The sequence below is a fragment of the Cryptomeria japonica genome, chromosome 1, assembly GCF_030272615.1.
Source record: "Cryptomeria japonica chromosome 1, Sugi_1.0, whole genome shotgun sequence".
Classification (NCBI taxonomy): domain Eukaryota; kingdom Viridiplantae; phylum Streptophyta; class Pinopsida; order Cupressales; family Cupressaceae; genus Cryptomeria; species Cryptomeria japonica.
The window spans coordinates 694,970,682-694,993,845 of NC_081405.1; positions in this window are offsets into that span (position 1 = coordinate 694,970,682).

Here is a 23,164-nt window from a genome sequence, read left to right on the forward strand (position 1 = left end):
TGAATGAAGAAAAACTAATGATAAACTTAAAGAAATGTGAGTTCTTGAAGACAAAGTTGGTGTATCTTAGTTTTATGGTCACCAAGGGAACACTCAAGATGGATCCTAGCAAGGTTGAGGCCATATTGAATTGGCCTACTCCAAAATCAAATTTTGAGGTGAGAATCTTCCATTGTTTGGCAAGTTTGTATAGGAAATTATAAGGGGTTTCAGTCATGTATGTGCTCCAATCATAGATACTATAAATGGGGATAAAAGGAAAAAGTTTATTTGGACTAATGGTGTTGATAAGAATTTTTCAGTATTTGAAGAAGAGGGTTGTAGAGCAGCGCATCCTTGCTTTACCTAACTTCAACAAGATGTTTACCATAGAATGTGATGCAAGTGGTTTTTCCATAGGTGTTGTCCTAAGCCAAGAGGGCAGACGGGTTGTCTTTTTTAGTGAGAAACTCAATGAAGCCAAGAAGAAGTACTCATACTATGACTTGGAGATGTATGCCATCATGCAATCATTGAAAAAATGGAGACATTATCTCCTTCCTAAAGAGTTTATTGTTTATATTGACAATCATGCTCTTCAATTTCTTAAAAATCATGACAAACTCAGCCATAGACACATCAAGTGGGTAGAGTACTTACGAAGCTTCACTTTTACCATCAAACATAAGAAGGAGCAATCCAATAAGGTGGCTGATGCATTGCGTAGAAGGACATTAATGGTCCAAGAAATTTAGTTACAAAGTGTGGGTATTGAATCCCTCAAAGGTATGTATGTTGATGATGATGATTTCAAGGATATATATGCTTCTTGTAGTCAACTTAATAGGGTTTTTCATGAAGAGAATTCTGATTTTTTGATCCAAGAGGGTTTACTATTCAAGAGGGCTCAACTTTGTGTGCCTAAGTGCTCAATGAAGGATAATTTAATAAGGAAAGGAATAGTGGTAGTCTTGCAGGTCATTTTGGTCTAGATAAGACCTTGGACCAAGTAAGGAGGCACTATTATTGGCCTAAGATGCAAAATGATGTGAGGAAGTTTGTAGAGAAATGTGTTATTTGTCAAAGGGCCAAGGGTTGTAGTATAAATATAGGTCTTTATCAATCATTTTCAATTATAAATAGGCCTTGGGAGTCCATTAGTATGGATTTTTTCATGGGGTTACCTGAAACTCATAAAGGCTTTTATAGTGTGTTTGTTGTAGTAGACCGGTTTAGGAAAATAGCACATTTTATACCATGTAAAAGTACAAATGATGCCTCATATATTGCAGGGTCGTTTTTCAGGGAGGTGGTCAAGATTCATGGATTTCCCTTAACTATTATTTTAGACAGGGACAGTAAATTTGTGGGTCACTTTTGGAGAACCCTTTGGAAGAAGTTAGGCACAAATTTGACCTTTAGCTCTGCCTATCATCCCCAAAAAGATGGGCAAACTGAAGTAGTCAATAGAAGCCTTGGAAATCTCCTTAGATGCTTGACAAAAGAACATTCAACCCAATGGGATTTGATCCTTCCCCAAGCTGAGTTTGCATATAATGACTGTGTGAACCGAAGTGTTGGGAAAATCCCATTTGAGATTGTATTTGGATTGTAGCCTAGTGGAGTGTTTGAACTTAGAGATTTGAGTGGTATGGAGAGGAGTGCTAAAGGATAGGAGTTTTTAGTTTCCATGAAAGACATACAACAGTAGGTTAGAGAGAACCTCCAAAAGAGTGTTGATAAATACAAACAACATGAAGATTTGAAAAGGAGAGAGGTTCATTTCCAAGTGGGGGACTTGGTCTTAGCTCATTTGAGGAAGGAAAGGCTACCAAAAGGGAAGTATTCAAAGCTACAAATGAAGAAGATAGGGCCATGTAGGGTGGTCCACCAATTTGGAGCAAATGCCTATGAGATAGAACTCCCTCCTGGAGTCACTCTCTCCCCAATTTTTAACATTTTTTACCTATACCCTTTTAAAGGGGTTGTGGTTGTAGGTACAAAGGTAGGTACATTAGAGGTTGTAGATGAAGATTGGATCAAAGAATTACCACCAAGTCAACCATTGCAACTAGAGTGCATTTTGGAAACCAAAGAAGCCAAAAGGACAAGGCACACGGTGTATTATGAGTACTTGATGAAGTGACAAGGCCTTCCTATGGAGGATGACACCTGGATGATAGAATAAGACATCAAGAAGCATGGAGCCACAGTTCAAGATCTGATCTCAAGTGGAGCTTGAGATTTTGTTCTCCTTGGGAGTATGGTGTAGGAGCACCCATGCCTCCAAGTGGCCCATGTGGTCAATTGGTTGAATTTTTCTTTTCTTTCATGTAATAAGGCCTTATTAGATAATTTTTGGTTTTTAGGAGCATAGGTTGGGTCATTGGATCTTTGGGAATATCATAAGGAAAATTTTCCAATTATTGTTGAAGCAACTTTTTCTTGTCAATATTGTCATGAAAGGCAAGAATTGTTGTTTTGTTAGTTGTAATTAAAAATATGGTTACCAACCATTAGGATAGGTTGGTAAACATATAAATGTTAGGATAACTGATGGACAACTAAGTTGGGGGAGTGAATCAGTTGTCAACAAATTATGTAAATTAAAGCACTTAAAACCTTTTATCGGAATATAAGAAAAACATATACCAAAATAACTGATAAAGTATTAAAGCATAATTGAAAACTAGAGAATCAATACCATGCAACCATAACACATAACACCATGATTTGTACATGGAAAACCTAGTAAAGGGAAAAACCACGGTGGGAAACCCTACCCACAATCAGATGATACTTTTGCAGAAAGTATATGATTACAATAGGGGCCTGCACATGACAGAAGGCACACTGCCTAGAGTGTCATGCTCATCACAATGGAGTCTCACTGACAACAAAAGAGGTCAACCACTTGAAAATATTTGGACAACAATCCGGAAAGAAGAAATGTGTATGATATCATCAAACATTCTAGATTATAGTTCCGGTTAAGCTCTATATCGGAGGTCTATAACCTCTTACATAAACCCAACTCGATCACCTATGATCGACCAAATCCTCTGCACAAATGATTATTACATTATACGCTCCTTGCCTTTATGATCTACAATGAGATCTTACAAATATTTATACAAGCCCTATACCTAAACAATTAGGTCGGCCACCAAACAATAATTCAATAGATCCATTACATAATCCTGAAATAAAATCATAAAACATGTCGACCTAAGGCTAAAAAAAATCATCGAATCAATAAAACATCCCAAAAGCGCATCAGAAGGATCCACCAACACGTTTAATGAAACAAGTCCATAACCTAGATAATAACTGACCTAAATTAAATCCACATATGCCAAAGAAATGACACCAATCAATCGAGGCACGAACACAATCACCATCAACATCCCTTGTCCCTTCTAGAAGATGCACCAACACCACTTAGCATTACATCAAATATCTTCAATAAAGATCTGTCGGTGAAACCCTTACTAGACCTACAAAGTAGGCTTACTAGAACATAAACTAGCATCTGATCATCAAGTCAATACCAACTGACTGAAACACACTTTAGAAGTATATGAACCATTCATACAAACTTATTCCATCATTCTGATCATACTATTGACAATCAATTGATAATCTTCCCAATCCAATCCTTCTACTAGAAGCCGGTAAACAAACATAACAACTAATGTTGACATCAATGACAAAACATGAATGCAACACATAATGAATTCATCCAAATTACCAACAATATCCCCCTTTGGAATTAATGGCAACACTAGATGTGAAAAAAATCCAAGTGCCAAGAAATGACAAACAAGTCTCCCCTTATGGAAGACAACCAACAACCTCCCATAAAATGATATAGTAATGAATCTTTGAACCAAATCTGAATCAAAAGGCCAAATACCACCAAACTCCCCCTGAGGAGTGCAATCAATCTGAAAAATAAATATCAATGGTTTTTCACATATATTCCTCCCCCTTATAGCAATGCCAAAGATATGACATAGATATCAAACAAAATATGAAAACTCTAAATCTCAAGGCTAACTACTCCCCCTAAGTAGTAGCATTATTTCATCAATTCGGAGTAAAAGATAGCTTTGATAATGCATACCAGACTAATGCACATCTACATCATTTAAGTCTCTACTAAAGGGGTAGAAACTCCCAATCCGTCTCTCAAATGCTCAAATGATTCACATGACAAAGGTTTAGTGAAGATGTTTACTATCTGTTCTTTAGTGTTCACATAAACCAACCTGACTTCTTTTTCTTCCACCTTTTCCTTCAAGAAGTTATACTTGATTGATATGTGCTTAGTCTTGGAGTGAAATACTGGATTCTTTGATATGTCAATAGCTACAGAGTTATCACAATGAATAACAACTAGATCATTACAACTCACTTGTATATCCTTCAACATTTGCTTCATCCATAGAACTTGAGTGCAATTAGTTGTGGGTGCAACATATTCAACTTCAGCAGTAGATAAAGAAATGCATGATTTCTTCTTGTTGATCCATGAAACCAACTTCTTCCCAAGAAATAATGCTCCACCAGATGTGCTCTTTCAGTCATAAATATCACCTACCTAATCTGCATCTGTATATGCACATAAAGTGAAGTCATCATCTTTAGGGTAGCATAAACCATATTCAGTTTTTCCTTGCAAATATCGAAATATCCTTTTTATTGCACTTTCATGATTTTCTCTTGGATTACTTTGAAATCTTGATACAATACTGACTGCATTCATTATATCTGGTCTAGTCTGAGTTAAATATAGCAAATTACCAATAATGGATTTATATCTTCTAGGATTTACTGAAGGGGACACATCTTTAATTGAAAAATTTTCACTTGTAACCATAGGAGTACTAACTAGTTTGGAATTTTCCATACCAAATGTCTTCAAGAATTCCCTTAGATACTTAGTTTGACAGATAAAGATGTCTTTGTTAGTCTGAGTAATCTGCAAACCTAGAAAAAATCTTATTTCTCCAGTCATAGACATTTCAAATTCACTCTTCATATTATTAGAGAATTCCATGCACAATTTGTCTTTACCTCCAAAAATGATATCATAAAAAATACTTCAATAATCAGAATATCATCATTAGTGATCTTATAATATAGGTTATTGTCAACATTACCTTTTATAAAATTAAGCTTGAAAAGATACTTATCCAAGCTTGTATACCAAGCTCTAGGAGCCTGTTTTAATCCATATAGGGCTTTCCTTATTTTGCAAACCATATTTTTGTCATCTGTCAGTAAAAATCCACTAGGTTGTTTAATAAAGACTTCCTCTTCAAGTGCTCCATTCATAAATGCACACTTAACATCCATTTGATAGAACTTATAGTTCTTATAGGTTGCATAAGCAAGAAATAGTCTAACAACTTCAATTCTGGCTACCGGTGCAAAAGTTTCACCATAATCAATTCCTTCCTTCTAAGAATATCCTTTGCAGACCAATCTACCCTTGTTTCTTACAAATTTTCCATCCTTAATTCAGTTTGTTTCTAAAAACCCATTTAGTTCTAATGACATTCTTATTTTCAGGTTGGGGAACCAAAGTCCAAGTGTTGTTCTTTTCTATTTGATCTAATTCATCTTCCATAGATTTCATCTAACATTCATCTTTACAAGCTTCAATTACTGATGCTAGTCCAATATGAGAAATGAAACATACCTCTTGATTTGACAATCTTCTTCTTTTCATAACTCCCTTATTTTTGTCTCCAATGATCTGATTTTCATAATGATTTAGCCTTACATACCTTGGTGTTTTCCAACTTTGAGTTTCTCTGTGCTACTCTTCAGTTGCAGTTGAGTTTTTTGATGATACCAATTGTTAGGACAACCGGTGGACAACTGAGAGTGGGGGAGGGGACTGAATCAGTTGTCAACAGATTATGTGAATTAAAGCACTTAAAACCTTTTACCTGAATATAAGAAAAATAGATACCGAAATAACTAATAAATCATTAAAGCATAATTGAAAATCAAAGAATCACTACAAGCATAACACATAACACCATGATTTGTACATGGAAAACCTAGTAAAGGGAAAAACCATGGTGGGGAACCCTACCCACAGTCAGGTGATACTTCTGGAGAAAGTGTATGATTACAATAGGGGCCTGCACATGGAGGAAGGCACACTACCTAGAGCACACTGTGTTGCATATCATTGGCATATGATGAACCAGTATGTTGATATGATGATAATGTATGTTGTCATTGATGTCAATAAGTTTTAGTGAATCGGTGTTGGGGTTTCACTAAGTGTGATTACCAGTTGGTAGTCTCAGCTTTATGGTTATCGGTTTGACGATCCAACTTGTGTGATGAACCAACGATACTTTGTGATCTAGGTGCCACATCAGCTTTGTGCACATGAAGGATTGAGGCATAAGAAGATCGACCGCGTTTGAAGTCTACCTCGGGAATGATCATTCTTCTTAGTGGCATAAGAAGAAAATGTGATGGGTTACTAATTCCCATGAGCGGTGATGAATGAACGATGTATATTGTCTTATGATTTGTTTGAAATTGTAATGCTCTATGCAATATGTTTGGACGGTCAGGATGGGACCGCCTGTGTTGTAAACCTAAGATGCTCAGGGTTTAGGGTTTATGCTACCGACCTATCTATTACCTATAAGGACAATGATGTTTGTATTTAAAAGTTGTTGGAAAATATTGTGTGGGTGTATCTGAGTGAAGAGATACTTGATACTTGCCAGAGCAGCAAGAGGGAAACTGCAGAATGTGATTGTAGAGTATAGGATATGAAAAGGATCTGCCTTGGCATATAGTGCTATTATCAGATCAGAGTTTTTTATTTTACCTATTGTCTTCTAATCATTTCAACAGATAGAAAATCCCTTTATTGGGTAGCTTTAACAAGCTTATTGTAAAACCTGTAACTAGGTGACTCAAGATCATTGAGTTCTTTAAATCCTCTAACGAGGTAGCCTTTAATAGGGTATATAGCCATCCCTTAACTGGGTGATCTCTAATAGGATCGGTTCCTAATAGAACCTAATTATAAAGTTTTTAATCGGACTAGGCTCCTAACAGGGTGAGCTTCAAAAGAGTTCAAAACAAGCTTATGGGTATTCATCCCCACCATGGTTTTTCCCATTTGGGTTTCCACATGAAAAATTTGTGTGTTATGTGCTAAGCATTTTTCATGTGATGCTTATGAATTCTTTAGTTGAAAGATTATGCATGTAGAGTCAATATGTTATGGTAATACTAGCATATCACATGTATATGTTTATGGGAGAAGTTGATGTCGTGTATTGATTGTATTTGAAGTATTTAGACTTATCAGTTTATGGTGTCTGGTGTCTTACTGTATTTGACCAGTATTGTCATGGTTAAAGTTTCAGCAATGATGACAACCAGTTGGTATTGTTTTAGCTAAATAAGCTGCGAAGAAAGTTTTATCTGTACTGATTCACCTCCCCCTCTTAGTACCGGTTGGGGTATCTACTGTTCATCATTATTCATCACACTGGTCATCACAATGGAGTCTCATTGACTACAAAAGAGGTCAACCACATCAAAATATTTGGACAACAATCCGGAAAGAAGAACTGCCTATGATAGCATCAAACATGACATATTATAGTTTTGTTTAAGCTCAATACCAGAGGTTTGAAACCTCTTACATAAACCCAACTAGATCACCTATGATCGACCAAATCCTCTACACAAATGATTATTACATTATTCGCTCCTTGCCTATATGATCTACAATGAGATCTTACAAATATTTATATAAGCCCTCGACCTAAACAATTAGGTCGGCCACCCAAATGATAATTCAATAGATCCATTACATAATCCTGAAATAAATCATAAAACATGTCAGCTTAAGGCTAGACAAATATCATCCAATGAATAAAACATCCCAAAAGCGCATTAGAAGGATCCACCAACACGTTTCATGAAACTGGTCCATAACCTAGATAGAACCAGACCTAAATTAGATCCATAGATGCCAAAACAATGCCACCAATTAGTCGAGGCACGAACATAATCACCATCAACATCCTGAATCCCTTCTAGAAGATGCACCAACACCACTTAGCATTACATCAAAGATCTTCAATAAATCTCTGTCGGTGAAACCCTTACCAGACATACAAAGCAAGATTACTAGAACATAAAATAGCATCCGATCATCAAGTCAATACCAACTGATTGAAACACACTTCATAAGAATATGAACCATTCATACAAACTTATTCCATCATTCTGATCATACTAGTTACAATCAATTGATAATCTTCCCAATCCAATCCTTCTACCGGAAGCAAGTAAACAATCATAACAACTAGTGTTGACATCAATTATCAAACATCAATGCAACACATAATCAATTCCTCCAAATTGCCAACAATATCCCCCTTCGGCATTGATGGCAACACTAGATGTGAAAAACATCCAAGTGCCAAGATATGTCAAACAAGTCTCCCCCTATGGAAGACAACCAACAATCTCTCATTAAACAATATATTAATCAATCTCTGAACCAAATCTGAATCAAAAGACCAAATACCACCAAAATCCAATCTAAATCAAAAGACCAAATACCACCAAACTCCCCCTGAGGAGTGCAATCAACTTGAAAAATAAATAGCAATGGTTTTTCACATATATTCCTCCCTCTTTGATTGCAATGCCAAAGATATGACATAGATATCAGACAGGATATGAAAACTCTAAATCTCAAGGTTGACTACTCCCCCTCAGTAGTAGCATTATTTCATCAATCCAGAGTAAAAGATAGCTCTGATAATGCATACCAGATTGATACACATCTGCATCATTTAAGTCTCTACCAAAGGGGTAGAAACTCCCAATTTGTCTCTTAAATGCTGAAATGATTCCCAGGACAAAGGTTTAGTGAATATGTCTGCTATATGTTCTTTAGTGTTCAGATAAACTAAAATTACTTCTTTTGCTTCCACCTTTTCCTTCAAACAATTATACTTGATTGATATGTGCTTAGTCTTGGAGTGAAATGCCAGATTCTTTGATATGTCAATAGCTGCAGAGTTATCACAATGAATAACAACCAGATCATTACAACTCACTTGTATATCTTTCAACATCTGTTTCATCCATAGAACATGAGTGCAATTAGTTGCAGGTGCAACATATTCAGCTTTAGCAATAGATAAATAAATGCTTGACTTCTTCTTGTTGATCCATGAAACCAACTTCTTCCCAAGAAAGAATGCTCCGCCAGATGTGCTCTTCCAGTCATCAACATTACTTGCCCAATCTGCATCTCTATATGCACATAAAGTAAGTCATCATCTTTAGGGTACCATAAACCATATTCAGTTGTTCCTTGCAAATACCAAAATATCCTTTTTATTGCACTTTCATGATTTTCTCTTGGATTACTTAGAAATCTTGATACAATACTGTGGGGGTGGGAAAATGAGATCGGGTGACTAGGACCTAATCCCACTTTAGCCAATACATTGGGAATATGAAAGAGCCTAGGGAGATAGCTCACTTTGGATACTTCTTTTGAGAAAGAGACAACCAAGGATTACCTCTTATGGTTTCTATTCCTCTTGTTGCAAATGATGAGAAAAACTAGGGTTTGAATGATCAACTAGGCTAGGAGATAAAGAATGAAGCATAAATGAACTCAAAATTGAAAAAACCTACAAATCTGAAACTAAGATACTAATAGAATGAAAGGGAGAGGATTCTAGATGTGTACTTGATGTTGCAAATTGAACAAAACTAACCTAGACTAGGGTGCCATGCCATTGTCCTGTTTCTGCAGACATGAGACTGCAACTGAAAGACTACAAATCTGATGACCTGAAGCTGCAACCTGCTAAAAATTACTGAAAAGAAGAGGGACCATGGCACCACGCAACTATCCTAGGTAGGAACAGGGTGCCAGACCCCTGTCCCAAGCAAATTAGAGCATATTTGATGATTCTGGGTGTTTCTTGTGCCTTTTGCTTAGCTGAAAGTGCCTCCGGGTACCTGTTTCAGCACCTGCAACTGAAAAGGGAAGGTTTGGGTGGCTATATAGGGTTTTGCCTTAGTAAAAACCTTGTGTTGGTGATTTCCACCTCCACAAATAGCTGATAATGTACTGAAAATGTGTGTGCTAGAACCTTGTGTGTATGTAAGATCCTAAAATGAAAGCAAACAATCTAGAGCAACCCTAAAGAGTAAACTCTAAATGCTTGTAATTGACAAAGTAAATGCTCTAAATCAATGATGCAAAGTGATCTAAAGCATGAATGTAAATATGAAAATTGATGTAAAGAATCTCATACAAAGACATGAAAATAACTTGAAATCATACCAATCCCCAAGGGAGAGATATTGCCACTAGATCTCCTATTATTCTTCAATATCTTCAAGGACCCTAATTGATGATGAATGCTTGAATTTTTTTTGATGAATGTTGTTGAAGACTCCACACAAGCTTCTCTTTTACTACATAGAAGGCTCCTTATGCTTTCTCAAGGCTCCTTATGATTGTTCCAATAACCTTTTCCTATATTTTTTGAGATGCCTTCAAATGAAGAAAGATAACTCTTATGCACGAAACCTTAGATCTTAATTTAAAATTAATTATGCCCTTAGGCCGACCTAGGAATTGAATTTCCCGCAAATCTTTCGGGGTTAAGTATTATAATATCATAGAATCGTGCTCCCAAAATTTTAGGAAAAAAATTGAGGACCGTAGCGAGAACGCACATGGTCTGACCAATTTTTCATCTAATTTTCAAGGCCGTTATATATGATGATACTAGAGAGAATCCCAAAGTTACAGCCGATTTCAAGGTGTTTTGATATGTGAAATCGGTCCTTAAAGGTCAAAATAGGACATAATTAGGGTTTATGATTAAATGATTTATTAAAGGAATAAAATAAAAAGGGGCACACTTAGGGTAAATAGCCCAATTTTATAATGTGGAGAGTGATGAAATATGACTTTAGATTAAATTAAATTAATTAATTAAATTTTTAAAGGGGAATTGCAATGCAAGATGTAAGCACACTAAGGCGGGTGCTAACCTAAGAGTGAAATTGTACCACCCTAGCAATGGTGCACAATTTACGACACTACAAATACTGAATGCATTCATTATATCTGGTCTAGTCTGAGTTAAATATAGAAAACAACCAATCATGTATTCATATCTTGTAGGATTTACTAGAGGGGATACATCTTTAATTGATAATTTTTCACTAGTAACCATAGGAGTACTAACCGGTTTTGAATTTTTCATACCAAATGTCTTCAATAATTCCCTTAGATACTTAGTTTGATAGATAAAGATGCCTTTGTCAGTCTGAGTAATTTTCAAACCTAGAAAAAATCTTATTTCTCCGATCATAGACATTTCAAATTCACTCTTCATATTATCAGAGAATTCCATGCACAATTTGTCTTCACCTACAAAAATGATATCATCAACAAATACTTCAATAATCAAAATATCATCATTAGTGATCTTATAATATAGGTTACTGTCAGCATTACCTTTTATAAAATTAAGCTTCAAAAGATACTTATCCAACCTTGCATACCAAGCTCTAGGAGCCTGTTTTAATCCATATAGGGCTTTCCTTAATCTACAAACCATATTTTTGTCATTTGTCTGTAAAAATCCATTAGGTTGCTCAATAAAGACTTCCTCTTCAAGTTCTCCATTCAGAAATGCACACTTAACATCCATTTAATAGACCTTGTATTTCTTATAGGCTGCATAAGCAAGAAATAGTCTAACAGCTTCAATTCTGGCTACCAGTGCAAAAGTTTCACCATAATCAATTCCTTCCTTCTGAGAATATCCTTTGTAGACCAATCTAGCTTTGATTCTTACAACTTGTCCATCCTCATTTAGTTTGTTTCTAAAAACCCATTTAGTTCCAATGACATTCTTATTTTTAGGTCGAGGAACCAAAGTCCAAGTGTTGTTCTTTTCTATCTGATCTAATTCATCTTCCATAGCTTTCATCGAACATTCATCTTTACAAGCTTCAATTACTGATGCTAGTCCAATTTGAGAAATGAAACATACCTCTTGATTTTCCAATCTTCTTGTCATAACTCCCTTATTTTTGTCTCCAATGATCTGATTTTCAGAATGATTTAGCCTTACATACCTTGGTGTTTTCTGACTTTTAGGTTCTCTGTGTTTCTCTTCAGTTGCAGTTGAGTTTTCTGATGATACCAATTAGTAGGATAACTAGTGGACAACTGAATAGGGGGCGGGGGGGGGGGGGGGGGGGGGGTGAATTAGTTGTCAACAGATTATGTGAATTAAAGCACTTCAAACCTTATACCAAAATATAAGAAAAATAGATACCGAAATAACTGATAAAGCATTAAAGCATAATTCAAATCTAGAGAATCAATACCATGCAACCATAACACATAACACCATGATTTGTACATGGAAAAAATGATAAAGGGAAAAACCATGGTGGGAAACCCTACCCACAATCAGATGATACTTCTATAGAAAGTATATGATTACAATATGGGCCTGCACATGTAGGAAGGCACACTTCCTAGAGTGCCCTGCTCATCACAATGGAGTCTCACTGACAACAAAAGAGGTCAACCACCTGAAAATATTTGGACAACAATCCGGAAAGAAGAAATGCATATGATAGCATCAAATATGCTAGATTATAGTTCCGGTTAAGCTCTATACCAGAGGTCTAAAACCTCTTACATAAACCCAACTCGATCACCTATGATCAACCAAATCCTCTACACAAATGATTATTACATTATTCGCTCCTTGTAATTATGATCTACAATGAGATCTTACAAATATTTATACAAGCCCTAGACCTAAACAATTAGGTCGGCCACCAAACAATAATTCAATAGATCCATTACATAATCCTGAAATAAAATCATAAAACATGTCAACCTAAGGCTAAAAAAATATCATCCAATCAAAAAAACATCCCAAAAGCGCATCAGAAGGATCCACCAACATGTTTCATGAAACAAGTCCATAACCTAGATAACAACTGGCCTAAATTAAATCCACATATGCCAAAGAAATGACACCAATCAATCGAGGCTTGAACACAATCACCATCAGCATCCTGAGTCCCTTCTAGAAGATGCACCAACACCACTTAGAATTACATCAAATATCTTCAATAAAGATCTGCCGATGAAACCCTTACGAGACCTACAAAGCAGGCTGACTAGAACATAAGATAGCATCCGATCATCAAGTCAATACCAATTGACTGAAACACACTTTAGAAGTATATGAACCATTCATACAAACTTATTCCATCATTCTGATCATACCGGTGACAATCAATTGATAATCTTCCCAATCCAATCCTTCTACTAGAAGCCAGTAAACAATCATAATAGCTAGTGTTGCCATCAATGACAAAACATGAATGCAACACATAATGAATTCCTCCAAATTGCCAACAATATCCCCCTTTGGAATTGATGGCAACACTAGATGTGAAAAATATCCAAGTGCCAAGAAATGCCAAACAAGTCTCCCCTTATGGAAGACAACCAACAACCTCCCATAAAATGATATAGCAATGAATCTCTGAACCAAATCTGAATCAAAAGACCAAATACCGCCAAACTTCCCCTGAGGAGTGTAATCAATCTAAAAAATAAATATCAATGGTTTTTCACATATATTCCTCCCCCTTATAGCAATGCCAAAGATATGACATAGATATCAAACAGAATATGAAAACTCTAAATCTCAAGGCTGACTACTCCCCCTAAGTAGTAGCATTATTTCATCAATTCAGAGTAAAAGATAGCTTTGATAATGCATACCAGACTGATGCACATCTACATCATTTAAGTCTCTACTAAAGGGGTAGAAAGTCCCAATCTGTCTCTCAAATGCTCAAATGATTCATACGACAAAGGTTTAGTGAAGATGTTTACTATCTATTCTTTAGTGTTCACATAAACCAATATGACTTCTTTTGCTTCCACCTTTTCCTTCAAGAAGTTATACTTGATTGATATGTGCTTAGTCTTGGAGTGAAATACCAGATTCTTTGATATGTCAATAGCTACAGAGTTATCACAATGAATAACAATCGGATCATTACAACTCACTTGTATATCCTTCAACATCTGCTTCATCCATAGAACTTGAGTGCAATTAGTTGTGGGTGCAACATATTCAACTTCAGCAGTAGATAAAGAAATGCACGACTTCTTCTTGTTGATCCATGAAACCAACTTATTCCCAAGAAATAATGCCCCACAAGATGTTCTCTTTTAGTCATAAATATCACCTATCTAATCTGCATTTGTATATGCTCATAAAGTGAAGTCATCAACTTTAGGGTACCGTAAACCATATTCAGTTGTTCCTTGCAAATACCAGAATATCCTTTTTATTGCACTTTCATGATTTTCTCTTGGATTACTTTGAAATCTTGATACAATACTGACTGCATTCATTATATCCGGTCTAGTCTGAGTTAAATATAGAAAACCACGAATCATGGATTTATATCTTGTAGGATTTACTGGAGGGGATACATCTTTAATTGACAATTTTTCACTTGTAACCATAGGAGTACTAACTGGTTTGGAATTTTCCATACGAAATATCTTCAATAATTTCGTTAGATACTTAGTTTGATAGGTAAAGATGCATTTGTCAGTCTGCATAATTTGCAAACCTAGAAAAAATCTTATTTCTCTGGTCATAGACATCTCAACTTCACTCTTCATATTATTAGAGAATTCCATGCACAATTTGTCTTCACCTCCAAAAGTGATATCATCAACAAATAATTCAATAATCAAAATATCATCATTAGTGATCTTATAATATAGGTTACTGTCAGCATTACCTTTTATAAAATTAAGCTTCAAAGGATACTCATCCAACCTTGCATACCAAACTCTAGGAGCTTGTTTTAATCCATATAGGGCTTTCCTTAATTTGCAAACCATATTTTTGTCATCTGTCAGTAAAAATCCATTAGGTTTCTCAATAAAGACTTCCTCTTCAAGTTCTCCATTTAGATATGCACTCTTAACATCCATTTGATAGACCTTGTAGTTCTTATAGGCTGCCCAAGCAAGAAATAATCTAACAACTTCAATTTTAGCTACCCGTGCAAAAGTTTCACCATAATCAATTCCTTCCTTCTGAGAATATCCTTTGTAGACCAATCTAGCCTTATTGCTTACAATTTGTCCATCCTCATTTAGTTTGTTTATGAAAAACCCATTTAGTTCCAATGACATTCTTATTTTCAAGCTGGGGAAGCAAAGTCCAAGTTTTGTTCTTTTCTATCTGATCTAATTCATCTTCCATAGCTTTCATCCAACATTCATCCTTACAAGCTTCAATTATTGATGCTGGTCCATTATGTGAAATGAAACATACCTCTTGATTTGACAATCTTCTTCTTATCATAACTCCCTTATTTTTGTCTCCAATGATCATATTTTCAGAATGATTTAGCCTTACATACCTTGGTGTTTTCTAATTTTCAGGTTCTTTGTGCTGCTCTTCAGTTGCACTTGAGTTTTATTATGATACCAATTGTTAGAATAACCGATGGACAACTGAGAGGGGGGGGGGGGTGAATCAGTTGTCAACAGATTATGTGAATTAAAACACTTAAAACCTTTTACCAAAATATAAGAAACATATATACCCGAATAACTGATAAAGCATTAAAAGATAATTGAAAACTAGAGAATCAATAACATGCAACCATAGTACATAACACCATGATTTATATATGGAAAACCTAGTAAAGGGAAAAACCACAGTGGGAAACCCTACCCACAGTCAGATGATACTTCTGTAGAAAGTATATGGTTACAATAGGGGCCTACACATGCAAGAAGGCACACTGCCTAGAGAACACTTCTCATCATAATGGTGTCTCATTGACTACAAAAGAGGTCAACCACCTCAAAATATTTGGACAACAATCCGAAAAGAAGAACTACCTATGATAACATCAAACATCCTAGATTATAGTTCCGGTTAAGCTCAATATCAGAGGTCTAAAACTTCTTACATAAACCCAACTTGATCACCTATGATCGACCAAATCCTTTGCACAAATGATTACTACATTATTCGCTCCTTGCCTATATGATCTACAATGAGATCTTACAAATATTTATACAATCCCTCAACCTAAAAAATTAGGCCAGCCACCCAAATGATAATTCAATAGATCCATTACATAATCCTAAAATAAAATCATAAAACATGTTGGCCTAAGGCCAAACAAATATCATCCAATCAATAAAACATCCCAGAAGCGCATCAAAAGGATCCACCAACACGTTTCATGAAACTGGTCCATAACCTAGATAGCACTGGACCTAAATTAGATCCATAGATGCCAAAGCAATGATACCAATTAGTCAAGGCACAAACACAATCACCATCACCATCACCATCAGCATCCTGAATCCCTTCTAGAAGTTGCACCAACACCACTTAGCATTATACCAAATATCTTCAATAAAGCTCTACTAGTGAAACCCTTACCGGACCTACAAAGTAGGCTTACTAGAACATAAGATAGAATCTGATCATCAAATAAATACCAAGTGACTGAAACATACTTCAGAAGCATATGAACCATTTATACAATCTTATTCCATCATTCTGATCATATCCATGACAATCAACTGATAATCTTCCCAATCTAATCCTTCTACCAGAAGGGGGTAAACAATCATAATAGCTAGTGTTGACATCAATGACAAAATATCAATGCAACACATAATCAATTCCTCCAAATTTCCAATAATTAAAACCTTGTTCTATCGACCAAAAGGTTGGTTGGTTGATTTTGGAGAAGATTTGAGCAATAAAAACATCAAAATTATGCAATTCTCACACTTTCCTCTTTATTTTTTTGCATTGTACAACATTGTACAAATATATACCTTGGTTGAGACTAATTGGAAATGAAAGAGAAGTGGATTTATTTTCATACAAAGTTGGTTTCATTCCATTTCATTGGGTAGATCAGGAGATATTGAATTTTCTTTCTAGATTGCCTAAAACCCTAGGTTAGGGTAAGTGTGGGCACTCAAAAATGTATTTCTCACCATTCCATCAATGAAATACCCTCAAAAATTGGTGGAATGGTCAATTTTTATATATTTTATGGTTCCCCAAAGGTGCAGAGGATTTGATGGAGGTTGCTATGTGTTTTGGAGGCCATGATTGACTAATATCCATATGTATCAGTCACAGGAACCTGTGAACAATGTCTTTGAAATTGATTGGAGGAAGGGTTGGAATTTGGAATCAGTGTTTTTTGATACTAGTGGATGTGTTCCATGTGTTGGAAGATTATTTAGAAAATTTGGAAGGATTTGGTGTGAAGTCCTATCATCAAGCCTATGCAACTTGTTAATTAGGCCTAATGGGAGAGTAGGATAGTCAAAATTTGAACCCTTCACTCCAAAGAAAACCCTACTCATTTTGAGATATGTTGTACATTGGCCAAATGGGTATCTAAAACCTCCCTTAGTTTTAGCAAATGAAGACTGCTCCAAAAGTTATGCCCTATCAGATCTATTTAGAGGGCTACTAGCAAACAGGCCTAATTGTGAGGGAATTATGATTGATCCATGCCCAAGGTCAAAGTTGAATATTTTTTTGAGTTATTTGAGATATTTTAAGCCCTTTCTCTACATAAACATGTAATGTAATATGTAGAGATTCCTTTAGAATATTCTTGGGGCCACTTGATGAGTTGTATTGTAACATTGGGATTATTATAATGCAATTATTTAATATTGGGGAAAAATATTTGAAAAGAGAAAACTTAGTACCCAATATTAAATGTGGGGTCAAGGGTAGTTGTGAGCACATGTTTTTGTGGCACATGGTTTTACTTTACCACTAGTTATTTTTTGTGTGAGCTTGGGTCTATAAAAGCAAGCACATGTTTAGTGGTTAAGGTTGGCTGGTGGTTTTGGGTTGTCATTGTACTGAGTTCTTTGGAGGTTTGCATTTGTGGAGCATGGCATGGGATGTGTGGATTCATGCTTGGACACATGAGAATGCATTGGAGGGCTTGATGGTTTGAAGGTATTTATTTTAACTCTATATTGCTTTATGGCTGAATAATATGATGGAGTATGGATGCTTTTGGAAGCTGGTTTTTTCCCTCATGAGGGTTTTCCCAGGATATATCTTGTGTTATCTTGTGGTTTGTCTATTTTATCTTCACATTATGGTGATTTTGTAAGCTTGCATACATGTTTTTCTCTCATGGGTTATGTAGGAAATGGATTTAATAAATGTGGGTTTAAAGCATCATTTCCTAACATAAAAAGATCCTCAAAATGGGTTACTATTGGCCTACTATGGAACAAGAGGCCTGTTACTATGTAATGAAATGCATACCTTTCCAAAAGCATGGAGACAAGATCTATGCTCCATAACAAGCATTGCAAAATTGTTTGTCACATCTTGGCCCTTTTCACAATGTGGTCTTGATCTCATTGGCAAAATATAACCCACTTCCACCCATGGTCACAAGTTCATTATCACTGCCACCAAATATTTCACTAAGCAGGTGGAAGCAATTCCAGTTACTTATACCACTAGCACCCAAATAGAATTTTTTTATCTTGAACCATGTCATCTATTGGTATGGCATTCCAAAGGCCATTATCATAGACAACGAAAGACCTTTTAAAAATCAAGATGTAAAATAATTGTGTCACAAATTTGGTATCCAACATCAATTTTCAAACCCGTATCACCCACAAGGTAATGGTTAAGATGAGGCTTCAAATAAAATCCTTATCAAAATCCTTAAAAAGACAGTCAATGAAGATGGTTGTGATTGACACCTACAAATTCACCCTATCCTTTGGGCCTATCGTACAAGAATCCACACACCCATCAGAGACACTCCATATTACCTCATCTTTGGTTCTGAAGTTGTCCCACCTCTTGAGATTGAGATCCCCTCACTGAGGATATCATTGCAAAACATTCTTCATGATGAAGAATATAGAGTAGCAAGACTTCAAGAACTAGAATTACTAGATGAATGCTGCTTCAATGCTTTGAATCACCTCAAGGTCTATCAAAATCACCTCCATCTTAGTTACAACAAGAAAGTTAGGGTGCAAGAGTTTTATGTTGGTTAAACCTTGTCCTTAAAGAAAATCAGAGAAGTCTCTAGGATCGAGAAAATAAAGGCAAGTTTGAGTCTAATTGGCTTGGACCCTATGTTATCACTGCTAAATATGCCTCTGGAGCCTATCAGTTGCCTACACCTGAAGGAGAACCAATGGATGAACCAATGAATATAATTCATTTGAAGAGATTCTACATCTAATCTTCAAGGAATCCCAACTTAAAAAAAAAAAACCAAAAATCCTATTAAATACAAACAAATTGAAAAATGCAAAAAAGTAAATAAAAAAAAATCATTTTGTCCATCAATGAAAACCACTCTATGGCGCTATGGGCATAAACCTTGGTTAAAACTTGTTTGCAGGTGTCAAGGTAAATAAATTGAATCAGCCTCTATTTAGACACTTATCACATTATTTCCCACCCCTTCATTCCATTCACTCACATTGCATTTTATCTAGTCATCCCATCTTCCATTACAACTTTAGTCCTATCCATTTGTGTAGGCATTCTTTGCCCTATTCATGCAATTTCAACACACACCACTTACCATCATCACCTCCTTCCACATGAGATGGTGAGATAATCCACTACTGTGAATAAGGATAATTACATCAAACTGATCTTTTCCCTAGTACACTAATATTTACCTAAAAATCTAAGCTTTTCCCAACCATCTAAGCTTATATTGATTTGCACGTAACCCAAACACCTATCCATGCTATGTTAACCAAATCCAAGCAGAAATCCACTTGAATAGTGTCTTGCCTAGCTAGCTTATCTGTTGCCTCCCATTAATCTATACCATCATCATACCTATCAGGATGCATCCTTCCCATGCCTGGCAACCTATCAAAATCCATGTCCTCCTCTTGGCAAGATATGTTTTGTTGGCCACGTGATTCGTTTGCTTGAATGATCTTTTCACTTTGATTTTATTTGTTGTCCTAGGACTATACCTATTCATGATTGCCTAGATCATCCTATATCTTGGTATGTGTACATTGGGGCATGGATTTTTATGGTTTGACATCTTTTATGGTTTCTCGTGTCTAATCCAACAAGTATTGTATTCACTTTGAAAATTCTCATATACTTGCATGTCGCATCCTTTGTGTATTCCAATCAAATCCTCATAAAGGAATTGAGTGCACGAGGATGCCATCCAACTCATATATCTCATATATATGATCATAGTGCAATGTACACTTGCATACATTGAATAACCTATTGTCTGAGAGTCTAGTCCACACATGGGATATTCATAACATCTTGATTCCTATAATTAGCATTATCAATAATGCTTTGCAATATAAAAAATAGGATTGCTCTCCACATAATGCATAGCAACAATCCCGTCCTCTTCGTTCATAAGCCTTCCATTCAACCCATCATATCCTCTTTCATTCCATCTCCCCTTCTTCCCTGAGGCTCTAGTTTATTCACCCCCTCCCCCTCCTATGGACCCCTCGTGGCCTATATATGCCTTTCCACCACTCTTCCAACCCTTCCTTCATCTTTATCCTTTATTTTCCTTTTCTTGTCACTTTTCCCTCATTCCATTCATTTTGAGGATTTTCCCGCAAAATTCCAAATTTTCCACCCAAATCCTTGAGGGGGCATCCCTTAGCCACATCCTACTTGTGACACCTTCTTTTTCCTTCTTGGGACATCTTTTTCTTTTACCCATCACCAACTTGCCACCGCGTAAAAGAGGGATAAAATGCAGACGCATAAAATTAATTAAATCAATATTTAATTAATTACCCTATCGCATAATTAATTTCGTTAATCATGTTATCCCATTATTGTTCCTAGATTAAATAAATCACATTTAATTAATTACCCCCTTCCATCCATATAATTAATTTATTAATTAATTATATATCTCATTTTTTCTAAAGTTTGATTTATTTCTATAAATCAAACTCAGCCTTAGGCAAATATTTCAATCTTCCTTCTAATCCCAATTAGTTAAATTAATTCATAATTAATTAAAATAATATCCAGTTCCTACAAATCCTCCACCTAATCTCTGTCATTTAGCATAATTAATATAGGCCTAATCATAATTATCATTTCTCTTGATTTAAAATTCTCCACTCACTCTCTCTCCACCTATCACATCCTCCTAATTTGTTTACTTGCACTATAAATCCCTCATTATCTAACCTAATCACCCTCACTAATAATTTGCAAATTCTTAATCTCCAAGATTAGGAATGAGTCAACAACATGCCATAAAATGGCTCTTCCATCTCACTCCCCAACCTTAAATACTACCCACTTTTATCTATCCAAGGAATTTTGAATTCCTTTATTTTCCCCATGCTCCCTCTTCCCAATTTTTTTTTAATTCCTATTCTCCTTCCCAAGGAATTTTTCACTCCTTATTCATCTTCCCAATGTCCTTTTTTCCTCTTCCCCATGTCCTTGAGGAGTGTGGAGTCAAGGAATGCCTTTATGGCTACATCTCTTGAATCTCCCACTTGTTCTCTCCTCTCACATTTAATATTGTCCCTTCATCATCTTTCGATATTCAACGTGCATTCCAAATTGAAATTTTTATAAATTGAAGTCCCTCCCCTTCACAAATCATCCACTTCCATTGCATTCTTATGCTGTCAATTTGATTGCATAAGCCATCTATTCACCTATCTACATCCCCCTTACCATGTCAAAATATTCATCCATCCATCCTTTGTTGTGCAAATGTGTGATAAATCCACATTTATTATCTTCAACCATCTCCCAATCTTCATTTTTAAATCTTGTAGCAACAAGATCGTGAAGAGGATGACAAGGAATATCAAATGGCATTGGGAGCATCATAAGGGAAGTAGTGTTCATTTGTTTTCTCATTTTTCTGTATTTTCTTTATTGCTAATATTCTTTGATATGTTGTTAATGTTAGAATTAAGAGAACACTGAGAGGGAGGGGGTGAATCAGTGTTCAACAAATTTATCTTTAATGACCTAATCATACAACTAATTTATGCAAATGAATTAAAGTAAATGCAGAAACTCAAAGCCAAGATCATCAACACTATAACACCAAAATTTTTATGTGGAAACCCAGTTAAGGGAAAAACCACGGTGAGATTTGTTGCAAGGTGTGTGCCCTTGGTATCCTTGTGTCGTGCAGTGCAGTGCTCAAGTTTGTGACATGGCTTAACTCTCTCATGTGGATTCTATAAGTCTAGTGGTTATATCAGACATTAATAGGTTGATCTTTTGGTGCAACGACAACCACACTTGTAAAAAGTGGTATTAGAGCTTGGTCACATGTTTAAAACTCTTGCTTGTGCTAGGTGGATCATTGTAAGGTGTGCACCCTTGGTATCCTTGTGTTGTGCAACACAACAACTTGAGTTTGTGGCATGGATTAACCACCTCTTGTGGATTCTATAAGTCTAGTGGTTGTATTGGGAATTAACAGGTCAATATTTTTGTGCAACGACAACCACACTTGTAACAGGTTTGAGACCCACAATATTATAATATTGTGATCAAGAGTATAATAATATTACAAGAGGGGAATGCACATGCATTCAGGCACACTTCTCAATTACAAAAGAGGGCTACAACCTAGAGGAAGGCTCACTACCTTAAAAGTGATTACAAATAAGAACAAGAATGTCTGAACTGAATAATAGCATCTACAAATGCCAAAAGAAATTCCAGTTAAGCATAAAAGGTCTTTTGCCATTGTTTTGTCTCTCTGCTCTTATTTGGTCTACTCTGTCACATACCCGAGTACAAATATCTCAATCATGCACATGAAATTGCACAAAATATCTCATATACATTTTATACATCATAAACAACCTCCCAAATGATCATATTAATCAAATTAATATATCTGCACCATCAAATTAGATCAATTCCATGTCAGCCTAAAAATTGCATAACATGCAACACGAAACGTGTAACCCAAGTCGGCTTAAACCGATCCAAAAACAACTAAGATGACCAAAACAAATTGT